Raw genomic sequence first — 27311 nt, 5'->3', positions numbered from 1 at the left:
AGGTCGTAAGGGTGGGTCCTAATCCAGTAGAACTGGTGTCCTTATAAGAAAAGGAATAGACACCAAAGATGTCTCTCTCTCTCACTTTCTCTCTCCATGTGCACAGAGAGACGAGGCCATGTGAGGACACGGCAAGAAAGTGGCCATCTATAAACCTAAGAGAGAGGCCTAAGGAGAAACCAAATCTGCCAACGCCTTGATCTTGAACTTCCAAACTCCAGAACTGTGAGAAATAAAGTTCTGTTGTTTAAAATACTACCCATCTATAGCATTTTGTTACAGTAGCCCTAGCAGACTAAGACACTGCCCAAACAGGAAAAAGGACCCATGTTGTATCTGTCTTGGCCTTAATCACCCCTAAGAAGCCAGGTAGCAGGATCAGAATCGGGGTTGAGGGTGGTGGTGAAAACCTCTGGGAAAATAGGTTATTCCTCTACCAGCTGGAATAAACCCTAGGATATTCCTCCACCAAAGAGGCTGGGACAGCCAGGACTGTCATGTCACAGGCCCCCACGGGTCCTGCCAGCCCCTGCACTGACCGGCCATCGGCCTGAGAAACTGTTCACGGTGCAGGAGCCATGAGCGCTTCCCCCTCGGCAGGCCCCAGGCTCCCAGCCAGTCTAACGGCAGCGGGAAAAAGGGAACAAAACTCGGGTGCCTGCTAGGAGCCAAGCACAGCAGCCCTGCTGGAGAGCTGCGTCCATCAGGGAAACCAAGCTGAAAGAGGAAAGAAGAAAAATTTAAGTAAAGGACTATTTAGAGAGGGTGGACAGAGATAGGGGAAGAAGTGAGGAATCCCAAGGCACCCAGACACCAGCAACCACACAGAAAGCCGTGACCGCCCCTAGGGCTGAAGGGACAGGGCAGGTGAGCCGTGTGAGTGAAGCTGGGAAAACCAGCACCCACGCAGGAGGGGCCACCCGCGGACATAAACGGAGAAGACACTGCCAGAAACGTGGTGCTGGGGAGAAGAAGACGTACCCCAGGCCTCTGGCTTCCTGCCCAACCTCCAGCCAGTGCCTCCCAGGGGCCAAACCCAACTAGCAGTCGGTCAGCAAGGGAGCCCAGGGAAGGCAGCTGGCCTCCCAGGCCACAGAGCAAGGCAAAAATGGGTCAAATAGGGATCTGGAAGCAAATGGGAAATTATCCACACACATAGGCAGTATTATTACCCCGAGTTTTCAGATGAGAAAAGTGAGGCAGAGAAGTTAGGTATTTGCTCAGCATCATCCAAACACCATATCATACTTTCTAGAAGTCACCTGGATGGAGCAGGCCTGCTCACTGTAACAGGCAAGTCAACAGCATGGAAAGCACCAGGTGGCCAGTGTTCCATACTAGGAGAGCACGTGGGTGGGGATGGAGCAGTGGCAGGATGGGGGCACAGGGGGCACAGGGGAGTTGGCAGGGAGGCTTCCCAGAAAAGGCGATTCCTGAGCAGTCTTGACTGAATGTGAAATAGCAGAGGACTTCAACCCAGGTCAGCCCTGTGCCTTCCACGTGGCTAACGGGGGGCAAGCTGGAAGGGGGGAGATACAATCCCGGAAAATCTCTGCTGGGTACCTCCTTCTCCCCACACCAGCTGTGCGTGGTAGGCACACCCCAGGCACTCCAGCTCGTCCACCTTTGCATCCCCAGAGCTTACCTGTGGTAAACGAATGCCACTATGATATTATAGGAGGTAATGTGGGGAATGCTTAAGACTTCAGACTCTGCATCAGGCCAGCCTGGCTTTGTATCCTGAGCCTACGACTTATTTACCAACAGAGCAACCATGGGCAAGTTATATAATCTCCCTGAGTCTCCTTTTCTGAATCTATAAAGGGCCATCCTGGTAGTAGAACCCACCTTATTGCAGTGTTGTGAGAATTAAACAAGGTAATGCATATAAAGCCCTTAGTAAGTGCTTGATAAATTATTATGATTGCTATGATTATCTGATTTTCCTTATTAGCAATCATTATGATTTCTATAAGCTAATAGAAATTCTATAATCTAATAGAAGTTCTAATAGAAGGAAACAGCTTTCCCTTAAGAGTTCATGGAGGACTCCCCAAAAGGGGGAGTGTTTGAACTGGATCTTTTTTTTTTTTTTTTTTTTTTTTGAGACAGAGTCTCACTCTGTTGCCGGGGCTAGAGTGAGTGCCGTGGCATCAGCCTTGCTCACAGCAACCTCAAACTCCTGGGCTCAAGCAATCCTCCTGCCTCAGCCTCCCGAGTAGCTGGGACAACAGGCATGCGCCACCATGCCCGGCTAATTTTTCTATACATATTTTTAGCTGTCCAGATAATTTCTTTCTATTTTTAGTAGAGATGGGGTCTCGCTCTTGCTCAGGCTGGTCTCGAACTCCTGAGCTTGAACAATCCACCCGCCTCGGCCTCCCAGAGTGCTAGGATTACAGGCATGAACTGAACTGGATCTTGAAAAATAAATTGGAGTTTATCTTTCAGGCAGAGGAAGGGAAGACATTCCGGGCAAAAGGACAGCGAGGGCAAGGGCATGGGGATATGAAGCATGGCCGTGGGGGAAATGGTCTGAATGGAAGCAGTTCAGCGTGACAGGGCTATATGGTACCAGGGTGAGAGAGAAGAGGAAGTAGCGCAAGACAGGGCTAGAGAAATGGTCAAGGGACTTGCAACAAATCCAACCCACTTTTTAAAACCCAACACAAGCTCCCTCTCCTTCCAAAAGTCTTTCATGAGCATCCTTACCCCCACCAGCACCCACCTTCTCTAAATCTCAGTAGAGCCCTGATTTTGCACTGTACAAATCAGTACCTAATGATTTTTTAAAGATAGCATCATCCTTAGGATTCTTTTGTGCAATATTTTTTCTCTCTAGCTTTCTAATTCTCATGTATTACTCCTGACAAAACAGCACCCAGTCAATCTTTAGGAGACTTTTGTTGGTTGGTTGATTGGTTGATAACTCCTGGTTGTTTAGAGTCTTTTCTCTGTATTAAGTAAAAAGAATTCCCCTCTCAGCTCATGGTGCGTGATAGAGTCTTACCAGAGTGCCTCAAAGTGGCCCCTCCATGTTAGGACCCTGGTGACCAAGCTCAGGACATGGGCCTGGCTGGTTCCATCTCTGTCCCCTACTCAGTGCTGGCCTTTGTCTTTCTTTCACTTTTTAAGGCGGGGATACATGCAGCCTGCGACTGACACACAGTAGATACCATGAGTAGTAGCCAACGTTATCTTCATTTTTATGAGCAACTGCTTCACTTTTAGGTCCTCAAGATATAGATCAGTCCCGCTTCTATCACAAAGCATGTCCTCCTGACTTTTATCATTTTTAATCACCATACTGGAAGTGTGTTAAAGCTGTAGATTCTTTTTCCTCTGGAGACCTGCAAAAGGAGAAGAGTGCTCTCTGCTGGGAATTTATTTCTGGGTGACTTGGCCAGAAGACGGGAGAGAGGAGCCAGAAATGTTGATCTCTGCCAGTCAATTTCATGATTCCAAACAAAACCCCAACAATCATTTTTATTGGGATCACACAAGCCTTCAGGGCAATTAAACAACCATGAACATGGAGGAGAAGCTCGCTTCTTCTGCTGAAAGTAGGTCCCCTCACCCAAAGATCAAGTGTCTTGCCTTAAGTACTTACTATAGTCAGAAACACACAGTTCTTCCCCAGGAAAATACTGATGTTGGAAAAAGAACAGGCTGGAATTAGAAGATCTACAACAAAATTTTACTATTTACAAAACCCCCTGACACTGGGCAGCTGTTTACTGAAAGTTGACATTTTCTGGGAAGCAAGAGTTCAAACATAGATGACTGTAAATATTCTTAATAGGATGGAAGAAATCATCTATCAATTTACTGATTCATTCATTCATACTTTCTTATGTGTACCAGATTCTGATAGAAATATTCTGATTTTCCAAATCACAAAACCACAAACAGTCCAGATTGTCACAGTCAACTTAGATTAACCTGGAGAGCTCAGGGTCCTGGCCAGTCACTCACTGCAGGATCCCACCTCCAGCACCCCTTTCCAGGATCCAATCTCAGCATTTAGTATTTTGTCTTGCAATTGTCTATTATTATATCTTTATCTCTCACCAGGCATCAAGCTCCATGAGCTCCTTTTAGGTCATCCTTGTGACCCTACCACCTGCGCAGAACATTGCGCATAGTAGTTGCTTAACAAATAAATATTTGTTAAACGTTTGGATGAAAGAGATCTGGAGTGAGTATTCATTCATATATTTATTTATTTGTTCATTTAGGCAATCTCTAGCAATACCTGTAAAGGATCTTTATCTGGGGATTTTATAAACAGAACAAAAATAATAAACTGAGAATGACTGATCTCACACATGGCGATGGGAACTGGCTCTGCCAAGTTGACTGGGTCACAGACAGACCAGTGAATGGGTAGGTCCCAGTTCGTGGGTGATTGGAAGCTAAATGAATGGATAGATGAGTAGACAAAACAAACTGTAAAGACTTGTAACAGAATTCGAGACCAACTTTCAGCCTCAGACAGGTGCGGTTAAGGGAATTATCTGATCCTGTTCTGGTTTAGATCCTTTTTTTCCCCATTGTCTTGGGATGAAGCTGCCTCTCTCGGGTGAACCTCCATCCACCACAACCTACCTGCCACCCACCCACAAACATCTGCACCTGCTCTCCGTCTCATATCTTCAGCCTTTTCCTTTTCGCTAGCTGTGTTTTCATAAATGTGGTCAAGATTCTCTACTCTCAGATTTAAAACCTCTCAATTGATTGTATATTCCTAGAAAGTTACTTTCTAATCCCCCTCGTTTCCTTCACACCCACGATTTCTGTCATTGCATCTTCATTCACAGCCTCCACGTCACCTCTTAATCACTTCCCAAGCCCCTAAAATGTGGTTCCCACACTCACCTTCTCATAGAGACTGCTCTTGCCAATGTCATTTGCTAAAACCAATAGCTACATCTCAGTCCTTATTTTTTCCTGCTGCAGCTTTTGCCACTGTTGACCAAACCTTCTTAAAGTTCTTCTCCCTTGGGATTTGATGATGTTATTCTCATAGGGATTTCCCCCCACCCTTTCAGACTCAACTTTTCAGGTCTTGACCCTCAACTGCTGAGGCTCCTCAAAGTTCTCTCTCCAACTCCCAGCTTTTCTTTCTTTAATACTCATTCTAGCTGGACTCACCCAAATCCATGTCTCTAAAAACCATCCATGTGCTTGTGTCTCAAAAACACTGTCTCTCCAACCTGGAGCCTTCCCCTAAGCACCAAACCTATGTAGGGAGCTGCCTGCTGGACATCATCACCTGGGAGTAGCAGAAGCTGCTCAAATTCAGCATGTTTAAATTAAACTTGGCATTCCCTCCAAATTCTGCTCCTCCTCCATGTTCTCCATCCCAGTGAATGTCCCCTCCATCCACTCAGGCACTCAGACCAGAAACCTGGTAATCATGGTGGACTCCTTCAACTGCACTTGTCACTGAGATCTGTCCATCCTACTTCCTTAAAATCTTTCAGTTCCATGCAATTCTCCCCACCCTCATATCTGCTGCCTTAATTTGGGCCACCATCACCTCTGGCCTGGATTAATATTGCCCTTGAGCTGGTCTTATCTCTAGTTTTTCACTTTCTCCCTTGGAACTAAAGGGGAAGAAAAGAAAGTTTTCTCTCTACCCTTCACAGTTTTTAGTTAGGAGGGACCCCTGTAACAAAAGACAGTATATGAGTAAATCTCAAGGAAATGGCTTTGAATGCAGGCTTAAATAGCACCATTCACTGAAACAAAGTAAGAAGAGTATGGGGAAGGCTAGCTGTGGGAAGATGCCCGGGGAAACACAGTAGACAAGAGTGAGGTTTGTTACACGCAGATTGTGCCTCTCCCTTGATGAGGGAGGTCTCCAGTGAATCAGAGTCATCCTCTCTTCCTGGTGCAGGGATCCACACACCCTTAAAAATGGAGATTTCCTTCATAGGTGTAAATTTCCCTCACAAAGGGGTAACTTCTACTCTGTTTTCAGAGTGTGTCTGCAATTTCTCAAAATAATCAACTCAAAATAATCCTTCTGCCAAAAAGGCATATTTTGAAGTGGCACATTCTGGTCTCCTATGGTCATAGTTTAGAATGTCACATTCTGTTCTTTTACACAACCAATGTGACGTTCCTAAGAGACAGAACAGACCTTGAAAAGAATTCCTTCTTTCTCCCACCTTCAGTTCACTTAAATCCTTTCACGGACTGTTCTGAAGACTTCAGGGCAGGTTCAAGGCCCTGCCAACCCCACCTCCATCCACCCTAGTCTGTTCGCAGTCCCAGGACCTCAACACATACTTCTCCTTTCCTGGGCCTTTGCCTATGATAGCCATTCTACCCAGGGTACCCTTCTCTCTCCTCTCCCACACTTAGCAAACTCCAACTCAGTTTTAGATCTAGCTCAGGTATCACCTTTTCAGAGAAGTCTGGCCTGACTCCTCCACTGAGTGAAGGACTATCTCCATGTTTTTACATTTTAACCCCATTGTGGCCCACCCCCGCCCCATGGTGTGCCAAAAACAAGGAGCAACTTGAAGGTTCTTAACCTCAGTGTCCCTAGCCTAGTGCCCAGTACATGTGAGGCATTTAATAATTATTTTGTCGATGAGTGAATGACGGATGGAAGGAAGGGAAGAAGGGAGGGAGAGGAGAGAGGGGAGGGAGGGAGGAAGGAAGGAAGGAAGGAAGAAAGAAAGAAAAGAATAGCTAGGTGAATTAAATCATTTTTAACTCTTAATTTCACTCCACTTTACATATCTATAATGCCTTCTAGTAACTGACAGGTTAATTGTAGGCTTTAGAAGCTACTGGGTCAATTAGCAGACATGTGTTGAGTACCTTACGTGTGAAATGTCCAGTGCTGGGCACTACATGAGCTCACAGTCTAGCAGAGCAACAGCACACATAACAAAGAATCACTATACTCTGTGTTTTACGTAAAGCAAACAGCCAGGTAAAGTAGTAACGGTAAGAGTTTGGGAGTAAACAGACTAAGGCTGCAGTCCCCAAGCCCTGAACCTTGGATAGTCCTCGGCCTGTTAGGGACCGGGCTGCAGAGCTCCACTGCCCCAACTGTGGGAGAAATTGTCTTCCATGAAATTTAGGAACTTAGGAAGGGGAGGGGGGAGGTGAGCAGTGGAGAGAGCAAAGCTCCGTCTGTACTTACAGGTGTTCCCCATCACTCGCATCACTGCCTGAGCTCTGCCTCCCCTATACCCCCTCTGTGTAAAAATTGTGTTCCATAAAACTGGTCCCTGGTGCCAAAAAGGCTGGGGACCGCTGGACTAAGGCTCTGCCAGCTGCTAGCTAGGCACATTTTCTAGCCTCTCTAGGCCTCAGTTTTCTCATCTATAAAAACAGGGGTCATAATATCCACTTCTCAGGGTTGTTGGGAGAATTAAAAGAAAACGTGTTTCCTCCAGGTGTGTGCTAGTTTCCCTACCAAGTAGGCCCTCAGCAAAAGCTCCCTTCCTTCCTCTCTACCTGCCTTGCCCTTTCACAAATCTGCAACTCCCCCTGGGATCTGTTAAACTGTATTGAAATGAGGGGAACGCACCTCCAACCATGCCTGCAGAGCTGGCACATCTAAGTGGGACAGCAGAAATGCACACCTTTGGTTATAAAAGGTGGGTGACTCCCAGGGAGTCCACGTGGTACCCAGGAAAGCCACACCTGCAAACTGGTCCCCATCTCCGCTGCAGGTACTGAGTTGGGTTTGTACGCAGCTGAAGCATCTCTCTCCCTCTCAATCTAACCAGGATCATGAACTCAGGTGTTGGCCCACATGACTTTCTTACTGCACCTGGAGATGGCCATGACATCCTCTTCTTCCAAAGCCTCCGTAGCTGCCCTTAAGCTATAGGACACCACCCAACTCCTTGGCACGACCCGCAAAGTCCCCTGAGGCCTGGCTCCCCACGCCCTCTGCCACCCATCTGCACTCACTCTCTCCTCCAACTACACTGAGCCTTTGTACGAACATGGTCCCCCAAACACCTTGTTCTCCAGCACCTCTGGGCCTCCTTCATTCGGTTCCCTCTGCCTGGAACACTCTGTCCCCAGTTCAGTGCCTGGTAAAGTCATCTTCATGCCCTGAGGACTGACTCAAGCATCGACTCCCTCCTGTGGCTTCCCCAAGTCTGCGTCTGCTGCCCCTTCTTGGTGCTCTCTCCACAGCCCACTCTGTTGCCATTTCCTGATTGCCTTTTCCTCCCCCTTTTGACTCTGAGCTTGGCAAGAGCAGAAGCTCAGTCTTACCCAGTGCCGAATCCTCCAGCCTCCACACAGGGCCCCAAATGCCACAGATATTCATTAAAGGCTGCTGGACTGAATTGAACCACTGGGCTCCGGGGAGTCCCCTAACAGGTGGCCCTGACTGCTGGTACAAACACGTTTGCCTGAGTCACATCTAAAGATTGCTGCCATGTGGTCACCAGGTCATACCTGCCAGGCTGAACCATCCTTTTGTTTGACCTGTGCCCACTTAGAGGCCACGTGGGCTGAGAAAGGCAGAGTCAAAGCCAACAGGGTGTGGCTGGAGGAAGCAGAGTCAGAGCAAAGGTCCAAATTAAAATCCAGTGAAAGGAAATGCATAGCCATAAATATTAGGCTACCCACTAAATGTGGGTTTTAAACATTTACACAGTACGTACAATGAGCCAGGTGCATTCTGAGTGCCTTGGTCCAGGGCCATACCACCCTGCACGCGCCCGACCTCGTCTGAGTGCCGTAATACACTGGCCCATTTAATCCGCACAACCACTGACTGAGGCTGGTCTTGTTGGTATTTCCATTTTACACATGGAGGAAACTGAGGCATAAGGAGATCAAGTAACTTGCCCAAGGTCATAATGCTGGCAAATGACAGAGCTTTTGCAAACGGCAAGGTGGGCCCAGAAATAGGTGAAGAAGAGATTCTTTCTGAGACAGAACCAATCCAGAGGAGGGTGTGAGCAGCGTGAGGAACGGGCCAGGCCAAGCAGCTGGGCCACTCACCCCGTCACTCCCTCAATAAACCCGCTGTGTGTGCACCTGTGCCTGGCTCTGCGATGACCGTGGAGAACCAACAGGTTCAGTCCCTGGCCTTATGCTGCTCGTAGGACGGTGGAGGAATCGGGCAAATAATCACACATATAAATAAATGAGTATACCCTGCGGAAAGTGCTACAAAGGGAAATCCCACGGTGCCATGAAATTGAAGAGAAAGAGGCAGCTATTAAATGTTAGGGGCCAGGAAATGGCACTCATGCTGAGACAGGAAAGACGAGTTAGACCAATGAGGGAGGTGGGGGGAGAGATCCAGGCAGAAGGAGCTGCGTGTGTGGAGTTCCCGAGGCAGGAAGGGGTTTGGACGCTCCAGGAGCTAGAAGAAGGCCAGAGGCCGGTGTGTCTGAGGGACACAAAACAAGGTTGGCAGGTAGGCCTGGGCCAGATCACTTGGGACTTTGGAGCAGAGCATGTGGGGAGGAAAACAATGGCAGCCAGAAAGGGAAGTCGAGGCAGGTCCTGAATGCCAGGCTGAAAAGTTTGTGCTTTATTGTTGAGGTGCAAGGATGCTGGGACAGGATTTGGGCATGTCGCTTTAGAGATTAAAAATAAGAACAATCAAAAGTGGGGGGGGCAAGAAATGTTCAGAAGAAGAGAAAAAGAAAAAAAAAAAAAACAATTATCAGCCAAATGGTCCAGCCTGGAAAGAGTTAACCCCTTCCTGCCCTTGATATCTTCATCAGCCCGAGCACTCTGCAAAATAATAAGCTATCATTTATCAGCGTTCCGCAAGGTAGCATTTAAAACTGAAGCAGGGCAATAAATCAGGCACATATAATTTGAGCCCTGAAGTATAGTAATTCTTCTTTTAATGCAACATCTGGTATAGATAATACAATTTGCAGGGGGCAGGGAGCAGGGAATGCCGTGCAGAGCTCTCATTATTGTGCCAGCAGTGCTTGAAGCCCTGTTTCCCTCCCATCTTTCCAGCAACACCGAGGACTTTAAAAAAAGCATTATTATTATTCCCTTGGCTGGCCAAAAGGGGAGTCGAGTTAATTATAGACTTGTTTGTCGGTTATTAATTAAACCCCAGCTAAACATAAAAACACAGGGGAAGTGCCACTTCCCACTCCTGCTTCCAGCTTCTTAGAGCTAAGGAGCTGACGTTCTTGCCTTTGCAATCCGCCCCGTGTCCTGTTTCCTCTGCGGATTTTCTCAGGAGGGTCCCAGGGCCTTTGCCCTGTGTGCAAACAAAATCTTATTTTTAGCCGGGAAGGAACACAAAATTGAAAGCTCTGAAATGGCAGGGGGACAATGGGAGGAAGCTTGCAGACACTGACCGAGCAGTGCTGGGGGCTGCCACACCCTCCTGCTGCTCTGCAGCCTCCCAGGTCCACAGGCCTCCTCAGTCCTTGGTTGGATGTCCCCAGCTTCACCTGCGCACTTCCGTGAGGCAGCTCTACAAAGGGAGTGATGAGAAGGACGAGCTTTGTGGCATATGGACCAGGGCTCCCAACTTGCCCCACTTAAAAGCACGTGACATTGAGCAAGTGACTTCACCTCTCTGTGCTTCAGCTACCTCCCCTCTAAATGGAGATGCCAACAGCATCCACCTCCTACATGTGCTACAAGCATTAGGTGAGGCCAGGTTTGGCAAGTGCTTAGCCTGGCACACGGTTGCTAATAAATATTAATCTCTTTTCCCGCATTCCTCCACTCCTCTAGGAAGACAGACTTTGTGTCTGTATATCCCACATAAACATGGAATTCTAGAAGGGGCACTTGTGACCTCGGCATGTCTCAAAACACTTCTAAGGTTCTATTTTCTCACCTCTAACATGGGAGACCAGTACCCACCAAAGAGACCCTTGGGAGAATTAAATTAGATAATAGGAATAGCCCAGTGCCTGGCTCTTACCACACGCTTAGTATATGGTAGTTACTAAATTATCTGTGGACAATCCTCAGTATAATTAAAGAAGGGATTGTCACACCAGTGTCTGTAGCATAAGAAAGAAGAGAGATTAGTTAAAGTGAGTTATACTAAACTAGCCTCATTTCTCACTGAGATTGAGATACTAAAATTACCAGATCAAGACCATTCCATAGATGTTGTGCAAAGACAAGAGAATTTGCCAGATTCCTTGGCAAAATCTAGCTAGACCATCTACCTAGCCTCTTCAAAATCCTCCAGTGGGAAAGTTCTCTACTTATCCATAGAGGGCCATGGCCATGACTGTCTGATTAGCCTTACCTGTGCTGTTCTTGGACAGGAAGAGACAGAGACAGAGCCCGCTGACCACCAGTGAGTTCCTCAGAACAAGAGTTCTCAATGTTGCTAGTCACATGGATGAAAACAGAAAGCCTTCCACGGAAATTTGCAGCTGAAATGAAACTTGAAGGAATCATGCATGTGACTTCCAGACTCCTAGCACAGTGCTCTTTGCTCATCCCTGTGTGGCCAGAGCAAGCTGCAGACTGTGGACTCAGTTTCCAGAGTTCCCGATCCTGCCCTTCAGAGCAGCTATGGACAGCATCATTCACTTCCATTCAGTTATTCTTCTCATTTTTATTCAGTTTTAGGTGTATTGTTTCAGTTTATTGTTTCTACTTTCCACCCATCTCCTAGTAGCCATCATTAGACTCGGATTCAAGTGCTAGTGTTGCTGCCAAGGTGCCTGTAATATAGATGCTGGAGATATAGTGACGAACGGGACCTGTGAGTTAGCTACAGGAGCGACAGAGAGTAAACACATAATTACACAAATAGTTATTTAAGCACAACTTTACTAAGCACTGGGTGCTAAAAGAGCATATAGCAGAGGGACTAGCTCCAGTATCTCATCTGATCTCCTGAAAACCCTCCCATGAGGGGCATGTAAATTGTTATGCCCATTTCGAAGGTAAAATGAAGCCAGAGAGATCACATAACAGATACAACACAGTGCCATCGTGGAAGGAAGGAAAAGAGGGAGCAAGGGAAGATAAGACATTTGTGAATTGTAGAGTGCTGTATGTATGAAAAGATGACAACTGTCATTCCTGTACTTGGAGACACCAAGCTTGAGCTTCCATTGCAAATGTAAAGACTAGCTGATGTGAGGGTTTCTACATTGGTTTCCTTCCTCCAGCCTTCTGTGGGGTGGGAAGGGATAGGGACATGGGAGACAGGGGTCTCATGGTAGATACCTACCCTATATTCTGTGACCTGACAAATAAAATTTTTCGTATATCAACCAGCAACTTGAACAAATTATTCAACCTCTCCAATAGTTCTCCTAGTTTGCAAGAAGTGGACGATAACCAGGATTACTGCAACTATTAAATGGAACAACACATAGACAGCCTGACACGTACTGGGTGCTTAGAAAATAGCAAGGGTCCCTCTCCTCCCCTCCCCTTCCCTCCCCTCCTCTGCCCGCCAAAGGTCTTCATTTCACAAGAAGATGAATCAGCACCCTAGAAGCCTGGCAGGAGGTTGCTGTCAGAGGCGTGCCCTGCCCTGTCAGTATGTGGCTTTGGTCTTGGCTCCAGGGACTTAAAATTTAAAAGGAAATATGACCAGCCTTCCCCTCACTCCTAATTTCCCATTTACTGTTCATGGCTTCCCAATTGCATGAAGGGCAGAGTACTTCTGAGGAAAAGGAAGTGGGGTGGGGGAAGAGAAAGAGGCAGTAGGGGAAGGTTTCATGGTTTTTATTTGCATCTCTGAGAGCTTATGACCAGTTTAATAAGAAAGTGTCTTCTTCCCATTCTCCAAGAATTGAGTAGTGATACATTTGCAGTTCTCCTTAAACACAGAAAAGCTTGGGTAGACATTCGAAGTGGAGCTTGACTGTTATATTCCAAAGTTTTAAAGATCCAAAGTCTACAGAATTGTTACATCTCCCAGGTCCTCTAATGATAAACTGATTGTAGAACTTACCCTAAGAGAAGCTTTCACTTTCCCTGAAGAGCTGGCATGCTTCTTTCTGGTGACAAGAAGGACATGTCCCAACCACTACCCTGTGCCCAGCTATGTCCTAGGCGCCAGGTCGCTGTGGATGGGGTGAATAAGACAGTGGCAACCTTGCCTGTGAAGGTGACTGGTGACCCTCTGCAGATTAGATGTAGCAGGCTGGAATGGTTAGGAAGCAGCAGAGCAAGAAGTAAACCCACTCACTGGGAAGTAATGTTGATTATGAAGCAGCTACAAAGTACTGGATGTTTCTCAGTGTTGGGTCTTCCCTTCCAAAAAGTTGTGTATTTGGCACCCCCAAGGACGCTTAGGAATTTATAGACACATGATCAGAGATGTTACTTATACCTTATTGCATATGAGGACACTGGAGCCCCAAGACCATAAGTGGCAGAGCTAAAATTCACACTTGTGTCTGACTCCAGAGCCCATTTTTATCTGGCTGTCACACAGCCACCAAAGGGCAGGAGAAAGTGAGGCTTAAAACAAATAAAATTATCACAGTGGGCAGAAGAACTCAAAACTCACAGCAAGGAGGGGAAATTCATTACTGGGGGAAAATAGCACCTCATTTTTCTTAAATTATAACCTGGTAAATTAATGGTCCCCATGTCCTCAAGAAAAGGTTAGAATATGGGCAGGATCCTCCACTGAAATAGGCAGGGAGGCATGTAATTGGTTTTAGAAGGACTTGCATCCAAAATCATTAAATCAAGTTTTGGCACATGAAAGGGTAAACTTCAGTTATTGGAAAATTTACTTAGGTGACACAGCTCATTTCCTGATGAAGCCAGATTAATGGGACATTACCGAACCTAATTCCTCTAGAAGTACATGACTCACCTCTCCTCCTGCTGGGCCGCCTGGAGCTTTCCATGTGCTTGGCCTCCTGCCCTCTCTGAAAACCCGAGGACTGGGATGGGAAACTCAGCCCACGGAGAGCACTAGAAGAAACAATTCTCTTTGTTCTTTACCACCTGGTTCTCCACTAATTAGGTCTTAAACTAAGTGGCATCTGAATAGGCAAATTAGATCCCCCTCCCACCAAGTTGTAGATACGGTTATTTAGAGGAGGCCTGAGAAGATCAAGATGGCCAGATGGGCAGGGCCTTGGAAAGAACAAGATCGGGGGATGGAATCAAGGAGTTCTGGGGGTGGACCCCTCAGAATGGATGCAGAGCATGAGCTTGTGTCTGTATAGATATTCACCAAAAAATATTATCCATTACAAAGGAACACTCAGTAATCAGATGACCAAGACGTTTTACTCTGTGGTTAGGTAGTTTCTTTCCCCAGCCACCCTGATGTCTGCTCAGTGGGCTCATGGACAAGATGGCCAGGGTCAGCAATGCTGTAGCCAGATCAACTTTGGCGAGAAGTAAGTCTATGCTATTAAACCCACGCATGAATGAGCGTCCAACCCATCAACAGCAGAGACCAATGCAGAGCCTAGGGTATTGCATCATTTCCAGGGAAAGCATTCAGCCACCAGCCTGATCAGACCCCTTGAATCACATAGCAGGTAATGATTTGTCCTCACTGGGACAGATACCGCTATGTATATGGATTTGACTTCCTTGACCACAATGTTTCTATAATACCATCATCTATAGACATAAGAATGCCTTATTCTCCATCATTAAACCCATACAACATTGCTTCTGACCAAGGAGATCATTTTACAGGAAAAAAAAGTGAGACAATGGGCTCATGACCATGAATCTTACCATAAATTTCATCACTCAGAGGCAGATAGTCTAATAGAATGGTGGAATAACCTATTGAAGACTCAGTTATGTTGCTTGCTAGATGACAATACTTGTAAGGTTGGGGTACTATGCTTCAAGATGTAGTATATGTTCTGAACCATCAGTTCATTGTTGTTGTTTTTCTATTGGATGTGAGAACCGTGAAATGGAAGGAGCTACTTTCACCCTTAACTCTAATGACCCATTCACAAAAGTTGTGTTTCTTGCAAATTTGGGCTCTGCTGGTTTAGGAGGTCTTAGTTTCCAAGGAAAGAATGTTTCTACCAGGGCACATAACAGTGGTTCATTGAACTGGAAGTCAAGACTGCCAACTGGCTGCTTGGTGCTCATACCATGGAACCAACGTGACTACGAACCCAATACATTCAGATCTAAGGGTTTAGACCCTCTAGGAATGAAGATTAGGGTCATTCAATCAGGTAAAGAGCTATGACCAATTGATGTTCTAAATCAGAGCACAGGGAAGGTGATTTGGCAGTGGAAGGAGGAAGGTCTTAATAAAACTATGCCCCTGCAATCAGTTACAGAAATTACAAAAGCTGAAACCATCAACCAGTCATCTTCAATTTCCCTAATTCCTCCTTAGCTTCTGAACAAAGTCCAGGTGCATTCATCTGACTAACAAAAACTAGGTGCAAGAGATTTCTCTGGAAAAGAGATTGTCTTATCTTTTCAGCTTCTCTAGCAGAGATTCTCTACCTTCTATTGAGATTAATAAACTAGAGAAGGAATAAGAGGGTTAAGACTCTGGGAAGCCAAGAAGACTAGGTAAGGAGTGAGGCAAGTAGCTAAGAGGGAAATGTCATCCTATCAAGAGCAGCCTGTGCAATGGTTCAGAGCTGTCTTAAGAGTATCAATCATTCCATGAAATTGGGATGTAGAGTGGGGAAGGTGGGGAAGAATAATGTTGGTTATGGTGGGAAAGTTAAGCCACTTGGCCAACATCACACATCTTGAGGGTGGTAGGACTGGTACTCAAACACGATCACTCTGGGCCATGCCCAGTTCCACCACCACAGGTCTCCACCTGCCAGTTCTTGCTCCTTGCTGCTGGAGAGTTAAACACTCAACCTGAAGGCAAAGGATTGAACATCCTGGGCCAGGATCATCGTAAAACTACATTAGTACTGTTGTTCCATCCCCAGTTGAACACTAAAACTTTTCTCTGAGATGCAAGTGTGGGGCCCAAGGAGATTTCAGAGTGCTCACCACAAAGAAACTCTTGGTTCCACAGCAGCAGGTTTTGCAAAATGTTTAGTCCCCCTTTTCAGATGCAAGCAAACCCTTGCCATTCCCTATTCTAAGTCTAAAACCAAAACTTTTATTTCCTTTGTGGGAATAAGGAATGGTCCATGTGAGAAAAAAATACGCTACTGACAGAAGGGAAGGAGAAGAAAAGAGAGCTTAATTTGGCCATTGCTAAAAAACCAAGACAAACAAACAAAAGCCTGGGGAGCAAGGCCCACAGCTGCCTCCCCAGGAAGTCCTATTAATGAGGACAATGGCAGGATTGTTCTCTCCTGCAGAAAGAAACCTTGCCGTCCCCAACCTGGGAGCCACTCACTGTCTATTTCTATTGCTTTCCTTGAAATACAATTTATTGGAAATTCTGCCAGATCTCCAGGGGGGAAACAAAAGACTGGCAGTAAAATGAAACACCTAATTAACAGAGAGAACTGTTCCACTGTTGCCAGAGGACTTTCTGCAAGACTCCAGGCTCCTTGAAGAAAGGAGCTAAGGGAGGGAGACCCACAGATCAAATGAGCACCTGTAACTGTTGCACTGCTTAAGGTTACTGCGAAAGTCGAATTAATTAATCAAAGTGCCTAGAAAGTACACATGGTGTTATATAAGCAGCATTATGTTAGGTAATCCATTGTTCCACACACTATCTCACATTATCCTTGCAACAACTCTGGGTTAGGGCTCGTTACACCCAATTCACAGGTAGTAAAATCAAGGAGCAGGAGACTTAAGCAGTCACTTACCAAAGCTTTATACAGCTGTAACATGGTGGAACCAGGACTAAAATCCACAGCTCTACAATTTTAAACCTGAGTCATTTCCAGAATATCACACTGCTCCCTTCCCCTAGGACAAAAGGGCTTTCTCATCATTTTATCCATTTACAGCCTCAGAAGTTTCACTAGTGGCCTTAGTTTGCTTAGGGCCCACGGTTCCCTGCCTCTGTGCTGGCGAACAAAGATAGGTCAGTTCCTGGGAACTAAGGGGAGAGAGCCGGGGGACAAGCAAACCTTGGCAGACAGTATCTGGACAGTTACGATCGAGAGAGAGAGAGAGAGAGAGAGAGAACTAATAAAAGAGGCGTGGATATGAGAAAAGGGAAACAGAAAGGAAAAGGGAGAGAGGAAGAAAATAGCCCCATTTGCATTTTTGTATTTATCTGTTTGTTTGTATATTTGTATCCTGCCTTGATTTTAAGGGATTATACAGCAGGATAACTTTGAGTTCCACTTGGACAGCAAGTTTCCAATGAGTCTCCTTGAAAGTCTCACCCAGGTGACTTTTTCAACTTTGATTTATCAGTTTTCAAAACGATATAAGGCCTTGGCAACCAGCCTTCTTCTCCCTCTACCACCTCCCTTCTTTCTGCAGAAACCATAAAGTAAAGCATCTAGCAAAATGCTTGATACAGCGTAGGTATTCAAAATTGTAAGATGGATGCAGAACCAGCAGGTCGCCCCAGACAGTTCCCAGTGGATTTATTAAATTTCCAATCTGACCCCCTGGGGTTTGAGCAGATGCATTTGTGCAACCCCTTCCCTGCCTTCCTCTCCATACCCCCTAGGAAGTCCTCTCCTCAGCCAAGATGGCAGGGGCTTCGGGCTTGTTGCATTTGCTTGTGTGTTTGTGTGTATATGACCGTCTTCCCGCAGAGAAGCCAGCATATGAAGTCCCACCCTCACCCCCTAGTCCTAAATTGAAACAAGCTGGCTGCAATTGTGAGTGAGCACAACTCACACCAGCTGGACCCTGCTCATAGCTTTAGAAAATGCTGTTTCATGTTCAGATGCAAATGACTATTTCCTCTCTAGAGCATGCCCTGGACTGTGTTCCAATCTGAACGTGGAGGAGAGGGGAGCAGGGGCTCTGGAAAAACATTTGGCCCAGGCTGTCAGGATGAATTATGCTGCCCTGAAGCCTTCCTTGAATTCAGAGAGTGGTCAGTGCTCTGTGAGAGGTGCAGAGAGCAGGAGAAGAGTGATGTTCCCCAGAGTCCCCAAGCAGCTGTTCCTGTCCTCCATCCCCACTGCCAACCTGGAGAACCAGCACTCATGGCCTGATCCTACGGGATTGCTGATGCCTCTGAATGGGTTCGCCTGCCTCCAGGAGTGCCCTCTCCAATCTATCCCAAATGCATGCTGTCAGAGGGATTCAATCATCTATTTGTTTGGGAATTAGTTATTAGATACCTACTCTGTGCCAGATACTGTTGTAGGGACAGGGGATACAGCAGGACCCACACGGGGGGAAAACTGTCCTTAGGAATCTTATATCCTAATGATCTTTCTCAAGCACAGTTCTCAGCATGTCACTCCCCTGCTCTCATTCAGAAATCCTCAATGGCTCCCTATGGCTAACTGAATACAAACTAGACTTCTTAATACAGGCTAGGCCCTCCAGGCTCAGACCTGAAACTGCACGTGTGTTACAGTCTTAAGGTTTCATTCTTTATTGTTTACTGTTTATGATCCAGTCACGAGCCTGCTGGAAATCTCCCCACCCTGCTAGGTGCAGCTCCAATGCCACCTCCTTGGAACCGTCAGGATTCCTCCTTCCTGTGTTCTCACGCCGCTATCCCAGAAACTTACAGTGAGGGCAAATGGCAGAGAGTTTCCAAAAATCAAATTTACTTTTCAACAGTCCCATTCCCCAGGCCTCATTCTGTGTTAGAATGAATTAATTCATATTGTGGTAAACGTGACTCATTCTCCCTGATGTGAGGGTTTAACTAGAATTTATTGAGAGCCCAATATGTGCCAAGTACTATGTTACACGCTTTCGTTTATTTTATCTCTTCCCATCTCTACGTCTCCTATGTGCATGTAAGAAAAACAGACTCAGAGAAGTGAGGTAGTTGATGCAAGTTCACACAGCTAGGAGGTAAGGGACTACCAATTCAAAGCCAGGTCTAACAGGCTCCCCTTCCTCATTCCTGGAGCCATCTCTCCCCACCTGGAGCAGACAAAGCCTGCAGTGCACAGTGGTGTACTGGGGGTGCCTCTGCAAAGTTATAAGATAAATACCGGACATTTACCTGGGGCATCCTTTTCACTAAGCCATTTAAATACAATTGGATGTCAAGAATAGCTACATTAAAACAAAGCCAGCTGTTGCATATTGTGGAGTGGAATTTTAAGATTGCATGAAGTTTAGAGATGAAATGCAAGCCTTCCAATACATTTTGCACCAGAGGAGAGCTGCTTTGGGCTGTGCTCCAGGCCTCCCAGCTGGTACCCATTCAGTCTCCAGTGCCACGAGGGCGACTTGGATAAAAAGGCTTTTTTAAAATATTGTAATTTCTTCTGAACTGTGTATACTCTTCCCCTCCTAAGAGCTGGACCTTGCATGTGACAGGTGACTGATGCCTTTGACTGCGTGATATGTTAAGGATGAGTTGATTCCTCTTCTCTTGTAGCATCTTCAGTTCTACAGGGGCCTTAGCTGCCCTACCTTAAAAAAAAGCATAGCAGCACAATTCACAATTCACAATTCACAATTGTGAAGATGTGGAAACAACCCAAGTGCCCATCAATACATGAGTGGATTAATAAAATGCGGTATATGTATATCATGGTACTACTAACTCACAAAAAAACAATGGTCATCTAGCAGTTCTTGTATTATCCTGCATGGAGCTGGAGCCCATTCTACTAAGTGAAGTATCACAAGAATAGAAAAACAAGCACCACGTGTACTCACCATCAAATTAGTATTAATTGATCAACACTGATGTGCACATATAGAAGTAACATTCATCAGGTATTGGGCAGGTGGGAGGGAGGAGGAGGGGATGAGTAAATTCACACCTAATGGGTGCAACACACATGGTCTGGGAGAGGCACGCTTGTAGCTCTGACTAGGGTGGTTCAAATGCAATAGATGTAACCCAAATATTTGTACCCCCATAACAATTTTGAAATAAAAAAAAGAAAAGCATAGTGGTAGAATGCCAGTTCATTGCATCAAACGATAGGAGAGGTTTATACTGTAGGAGGTGTGAAGAGGAGAGATCTCCATGTTCCTCAAACGACTCCATTCCATATAATTTAGCACTGATTCTAGCTGGTATTGACTAGAAGCAAGGCTGGGTTTCCTGAGCACAAATAAGCTCTGGAGACCATGTGTTTTTGGTTTTATTTTAATTATTTGGCAGAAACAACTCAAATATAATATATAGCACATGAGCCACCACACCCCTCACCTCCCTACCTCCCCTGGCCTTGGCAAACTTGGCTAATTAGTCACAAACCTCATTTCTTCTAGAGCCCAGACTTAACGTTAGGTTCCTTCTCAACACAGCAGTCAGGCAGCTGCTACAAATGGGACAAAGTTGGCACGAGAACAAGTCTCTATTCCTTCCCCGATCTGGAGCACAGTCCTTGAATGAAGGGGACAACTTCAATTCTCCCCAGGACCTGCTTTATATATGCCCATGTGGCACCGGAGAGCTGACTCTAGAGAGAAATCAGAGCGTGCAGTCTCCTCTCCAAAACCCTTTTGGGGCTTCACATTCCCTACAGGATAAAATCAGCATCATTTCCTAATACTTCGTGTCCTCCATGATCGGTCCCAGCCAGACAGGCTCTTCTCGAGGCGCATCCCCACCTGAGCCTGCACTCCAGCCACAAGGACCCCCGATCTGGCCATCCGCGCTTCTATGCCATTGCACACCTGCTGGCCTGGCCTGGAGCAACTTCCTCCCTCGCTCGTCTAGATCAGTGATTCTCAAACTTAAGGGTACGCTGGAAACCTGGTTAAAACGTAGATTGCTGGTTCCCCATACCCAAGTTTCTGATTCAGTAAGTCTGGGGTGGGCCCCAAGAATTTGCCTTTCTTACAATTTCCCAGGTGATGCTGGTGCTACTGGTTTGGTGAACACACTTGGAAAACGGTAGCTGTAGATAACTCTGGCCTGCCTTTCAAGCTCAACTCAGGCTTCACTTGCTCTAGCAAGCCCACTCTGAGTGGCCGCCTCCCACGTTGTGTTAGATGCCTCTTCTGGGCCCCCGCATCCCGATGTTTCCTCTGTCCTAGCACATAAAGGATTATGTGGAAATTACCTGTCAATTTAAGCTCTCTGAGGACTCCAGCTCAAACACATGTTATTCATCCCCATATCCGTAATACCTCACAAGTGCCTAGGACATAGTAGAGGTTCATTAAATATTGGTAAATGAACGCAAACCCTCATGTAAGCACAGAGCAAATGGAACCAAATCTTAAGGAAATGCATGATTTAATGAAGAAAAATATTATCGCTGTGTGCCCATCCTCCCTTACCTGGAATACTGCCTCAGTCTCCTCCCTGGCCTCCAAGTCTTTAGTCTGAACATTCCCCTTCTATTCCCCACACTGACTGTGCCACACTATTGCTTAAAACTTTTCCATGATCCTGTGTGGCCATCAGGAAAAAGGCCAAATTTCTCATCCCAGCATTCAAAGCCCCCAGTGTGGGCCCCAACATAATTTCCAACCTTACTTCTCATACACACTGCATTTTCAATAATCCCGAACTGATTTATGTTCCTGTGCTATTTCTTTCACAGAGAATGTCCTTCATCCTTTTCTTCCTAGAAAACTTCTATTCATGCTTCAAGGCCCAGATCAAACATCATCATCTTCATGAAGACTTCCCTGATTATCCCAGGCCTGCTGATTTATTCTCATAGCATGCCATACTTCCCTTTGTTATAACACTGAGACAAGTAAACAACCCTCTCTATTACCCAGGAAGCTCTCCCTACCAGACTGTATGTGTTCCTCAAAGACTGTGGTTCATGTCTACTTCTCTGGCCCCTACCAGAGAGTCTGGTCTACAGGAGGTACCCAGTGATTTTTTTTCAGTCTGACTTCTACCCTGAGGAATATTACTATAAAAGCAAACTTGGGTTTTATGAGCTCCAACCTCCTTCAAAATGCCTTTATAACCTCCACCTCAAAAAGTGCATTTCACTTATACTAAAACTAGGGCAAATCTCATTACAACCACCCCCCACCAAAAAAAAGCAAACAAACAAACAAACAAAACAAAACCTGGTCTCCGCTTGTCCAATCCACAATCCCAGTAAGAGCCCTAGCTCCTTTTCAGGGGGACCAAAATGTGCTTACATAATCAAACCATCAGAAGAAGAAAATATGGTGAAATCTGCCTAACAAATGGGGTGGCCTCAGTGTCTTCACACAGACATGGGTGAAGAGCAGAAATTCATGAGGCCTTTGCAGACACTCACTTTGTGCACAAATGCACAAGCATCCTGTAATGAGAGTCCAAGAGACAGGGAGACAGGCACGGCAACATAGAGACCAGGAAAGAGACAGAAGAGACAGAGAGAAGCAAAAGACAGATGGAAACATGAGAGATGTTAAAAAGAAAAAAGAAAGACAAAGAGGGCCAGGCGCAGTGGCTCACACCTGTCATCCCAGCACTTTGGGAGGCTGAGGTGGGAAGATCATCTGAGCCCAGGAGTTTGCGGCTGCAGTGAGCTATGATGACGCCACCGCACTCTAGCCTGGGCAACAGAGCAAAACTCTGTCTCTGGGCAAAAAAAGAAAAGAAAAGAAAAGAAAAGACAAGACAAGACAAGATAAAGACAGCAAATATAGCAAGAGATAAAAGAAGATAAAAATAGAGAAAGAGGTGAAGAGATATAAAAAAAGAATGATAGAGAAGGAGGAGACATTAGACAAAAAAAAAAAAAAGACACATACAAACACACCTATGATGTAAGTAGGTGGGAGACACAATGAGAAACACACTAAAGAGAGACAGACAGACACGGGCAGCCCGTGTCGCTGAGCTGCTGTACTGTAGTAACTGGCTCCTGGTAGAGACTATGGAATGGTTTTGAATGAACGTGGAGTGAAGATGGACAGGAAGAGATACACAGATGGACAGGATGGACCGGATGGAGCTCAGACTTGGTGCCTGCTGTGTTCTCACTACGTACTCCACAAGCAATGGAAAAATAATGAGTCGGCCAAGAGCATGCACCAACAAGAGATCTCCAATTTTGGCAATAGCCTTCAAAACCTTAAGAGCTCATCAGGAACATGACGTCTTCTAGCCCACCAAGGGCCAGGCTAACTCTGGGAAGAAGCTAAACAGATCATAAAAATCTTTTCTAAGATCAACACAGTAATAAGATGTTTATTCCATCTTTGATTGTCTCCATGGGGCAGGACAAAGCACACTGCTTGGGGAGTCTGCCTGGTTTCTGATCTGAGTCTTGTCGCTAATTCACATCCATCCCCTTGGCAGTTCACCGTCCTTGTCCAGGCCCCAGGATTCCCGAATTTAAAACGAGGCAATTGGATCTAATCATTTTTTTCACCTTTTTTAAGGAAAATATTTTTTTTCTTAACAAAATCATGGGCAGAAGTACAATATATAAAACTGATTAAAAATTAAAAATGAAATTTCTGTGGTTCAAGTTAGATGGGAGCTCAGAGCTGTGCTCACTCAGCCTGCCCTGCCCACGAAGATAGCTCCACCTATCTAGAGCACCAAGGTGCCAAGGAACACATTGAGAAATCACCGAACCCTGAAGTTTGAAGGCGGTCTAACATCCACTGTGTCTCTATTCTGCACAGTCCAGATGTCCACTGCTCAAAAGGCCTCAATGGCTCGCGTGCCCGGTACCACCCTTCGTCCTGAGGGAGTGAGGACCCTGCCATGGGCCTGCAGATGAGAGAGAGGGGCCGTGCATATTACAAACATACACATAAAATAGACTCTTTAAAGAGCACGTGGGCACCTCTGTCACTGAGGGCTGGGGCTCAGCACACAGTGCAACCTGTCACTAACAGCCCTTCTCCTGGCCAAGCTGTTCAGACTCCAGGAAAAAGCTTCAGTCTTTCTCTTTCCCTACATCCTTGAATCAAATGACAACTAGGTCCAAGTGCCGTGACAGTTTGTGCTGCCGACATCAGAGACAACCCTACTTCTCCAAGTGGAGAGAATTGAGATGTGGAAGAGCCTGGGTAGGAGAAAAGACAGCACAAATACAACAGATTGTTGCACAGCAAAACTGCTTCCCAGTAGCATGGAGAGTCCACTTTCTTACTTCTTTTTTAACATTCCAATACATAATTCCAAAGGTATTTACAAATAAGTACAATGAGCACAGTGGCAAGAAATGCTATGTAACATTAAACAATTCAATTGCTTAGAAATTTGTGTATAATTAGGTCTAGATGAAATGTAAGTGAAGTGTGGTAATGACTTTATAAAAGGGTGACTAGATAGCCATTGAGTGTTAGAATTTTTACTAGTTTTATTTTAATAAGAATATTTAAATGTTCTTATTAAAATTTTTAAAATTACATAAAATTTCTGCTTTATTTAAATATTTTAAATTTTTTGATATTCATTTAGAATACTTTATATTTTGCCTTTTGATTTGAGTATCTTATAAAAATAACTTTGAAAAACATGAAGAAAAGCAATGATTTTTATTTTTATATTTATTGATGAAATATTCAAATTATACATGCTTTGAATATAATTGCATTTTATTTTAATCCTTTAGAATAAATCATTGACAATGAGTAAAATCTAGATCAGGATAGAAATAGAAAATATAAGGTAAAATCCAGAAACGATAAAAGACTAAAAAGAACAATGAAATAGAAAAACTTAAAGAGATTGTCTTCCAAAATAAATATATACATATACATTTATATATGCACACACATATATATATTTGAAACAGTGAAAGTAGGCAGACTTCACTTGCATGCAAAACAAAAACAAAAAACAAACAAAAAGAAACTCTTGCAATTCCTATAACTAAAATTAGGGCTAAAAAATAGCAAACCTTTTTATAGTACCTAAAAAGGGAAGTAATTTTGGATATTGGCATGATGTTTTAAAGGTAATGTTATCTGTCTAATATTTAGCAAAGCATAATGAATGTTACCTTACCTGGTACTAAAAGCATAGTATTTATAGACCACAATGGAAAATTTTTAAGCTTAGTTCAAATGATTTTGATGTTTGATGCTATAATAGCAGAACATGTAAAATTGACTTTAAAAATAATAAGACAAATGATTACTCTCTAGGATGAAGAATTCAAAATGAAATTTTGAATTTAATTGGGGGTAAAGAGAGAGGAAAAATATATACATTTTTAAAAACGATGTTAAATAATGTTAATATTATGATATTAAATAATTTTTCCTCAGTTCAACTAGTTGTAGCAGGTATAAAAGTCAGGTTGAACAACTAGAAAACAAGTTGAAATTAATGACTATTAGATTCATGTCACCACTCTTGTGAAAAATATAGGCTTTGACTTCATTGAAGAACTGAAAAACTCAACTTCATTAGTTTTAGTCAGTTTATCACTGATTGAAAAGATAGTTGAAGGTAAGCATATGGTAAAGAAGCTAACATTGTGGGTAGAGGAAAGCACACACAGCCAGAATCCAGAAGTATTCCTTATGGTTGCACAGTACACATTAATTAATTTGTTACTAGAAGATTGGCCTCAATTGTGCTAATACCAATATCATTCTTTGAAGCAATTCTATAGTTTATTCAAAATTTTCAAGATGTGCTCAAAGTTATAAGACCTTGATGAAATATGTACCATATTTGACCTGCCAACTCTCTCAGATACTGATAAGAATGACAACTAACTGCATTCCAGTCATTAGATTTAACTTAATTTTCATTTTTAATTCAATATTATAAGGATATAACTTACTCTAAAATGCACCTGTTTTAGGTATGCAGCTGAGTTGTGACTAATGTACACACCAATGTAACCACCACAATCAAGACATAAGAATTGCCATCACCCAGAAAGTTCCCAAGATGCCTTTGCTGTCAGCCCTGCCTTCCCCCCGCCCCGCCCCCATTGCCTGGCCCTCGGCAACCATTGCTCTGCTTGATGTCACTACGGACTATCACGACTACTCTCCAATTCCAGAGAAGGGGAATCATACAGTGTGTACCCTTTGTATCTGGCTTCTCTCACTCAGCATTCCTTCTTCAGCTCAGTTTTTGAGATTTATCCATATTGTTGCATATATCTGTAATTTGTTTCTTTTTATTGCAGGATACTATCTCATTGTATGGATATACCACAATTTGCTTATCCATGCACCTGCTAATGAACATTTAAGTTGCTTCTAGTTTGGGACTATTGTGAATAAAAATGCTATGAATGTTGTCCACATGTGTATATTAATATATGTTCATTCCTCTTGGACAAATGCCTGGGAGTGGTTTATGTTAGTGTGTTAACTAACTTTGTAAGAAACTGCCAAACTCTTTGTATCATTTTACATTCCCACCAGCAATCTAGGAGACTTTCAGTTGTTCCACATCTCACCAACTCTTAGTATGGTCAGTTTTTTCAATGTTATCCATTCTAGTTGGTGCATAATAGAATTACATTGGGATTTTAATTCTATTTTCCTTCTGACTAATGATATTGGGTATATTTTGATGTGCTTATTTGATGTGCTTATCTTCTTTTGCATGCTATCTGTTTAAATCTTTCACTTGTTTTTTATTGGATTGTCTTATTTTATTGCTGAAGTTTTTTATATATTCTTGATACTAGTCTTTATAAGATATATCTATTATAAATACTTTCCTCCAGACTGTGGCATGAGTTTTCGTTTTCTTAACATTTTACTTTGAAGAGCAGTTTTTACTTTTAATAAAACAAAATGTATCAACTACTTTCTTTTATAATTTATGGTTCTATGTCCTATCTAAGAAATGTTGTTTTATTTCCAAGGTCATAAGTGCTGTATAGTTTTGGCTTTCACATTTAGATCTATGGTCAATTTCTAGTTAAGTTTTTTGTGCTGTGAAGTAAGAGTCAAGGTTCATATTTTTTCAAATGGGTATACAGTTCCAACACAATTTGTTGTGAACACTATCCTTTCCACATTGGATTGCCTTAGCACCTTGGTCAAAAAGCAGTTGACCGTACTTTTGTTGGTTTCTTTCTGGACTCCACTGTGTTCCATTAATCTCTATGCCTGTCTTTACACCACTACCCCTCTGTCTTGATTACTGTGGTTTTACAGTAAATCTTGACATCAGGTAGTACAAGTCTTCCAACACTGTTCTTTTTCAAAAGTGTTTTAGCTATTTTAGGTCCTTTGTGTTTCCATGAGAATTTTAGAATCATTTGTCAATTTCTACAAAAAGCCTTCTGGGATTTTTATTGGGATTTCATTGTATCTATAAATTAATTTGGGAGAGAAATTATATCTTTAAAATATTGTCTTCTGATTCTTGAGTATCACACTATTAATTTAAGTCTTGATTTCTCTCACTAATGTTTTTTAGTTTTCATATTTCTTAATAAACTTATACTATCTTATGT

Source organism: Eulemur rufifrons, chromosome 8 (genome assembly GCF_041146395.1).
Source record: "Eulemur rufifrons isolate Redbay chromosome 8, OSU_ERuf_1, whole genome shotgun sequence".
NCBI classification, from domain to species: Eukaryota; Metazoa; Chordata; class Mammalia; order Primates; family Lemuridae; genus Eulemur; species Eulemur rufifrons.
This window is presented reverse-complemented; position numbering follows the sequence as displayed.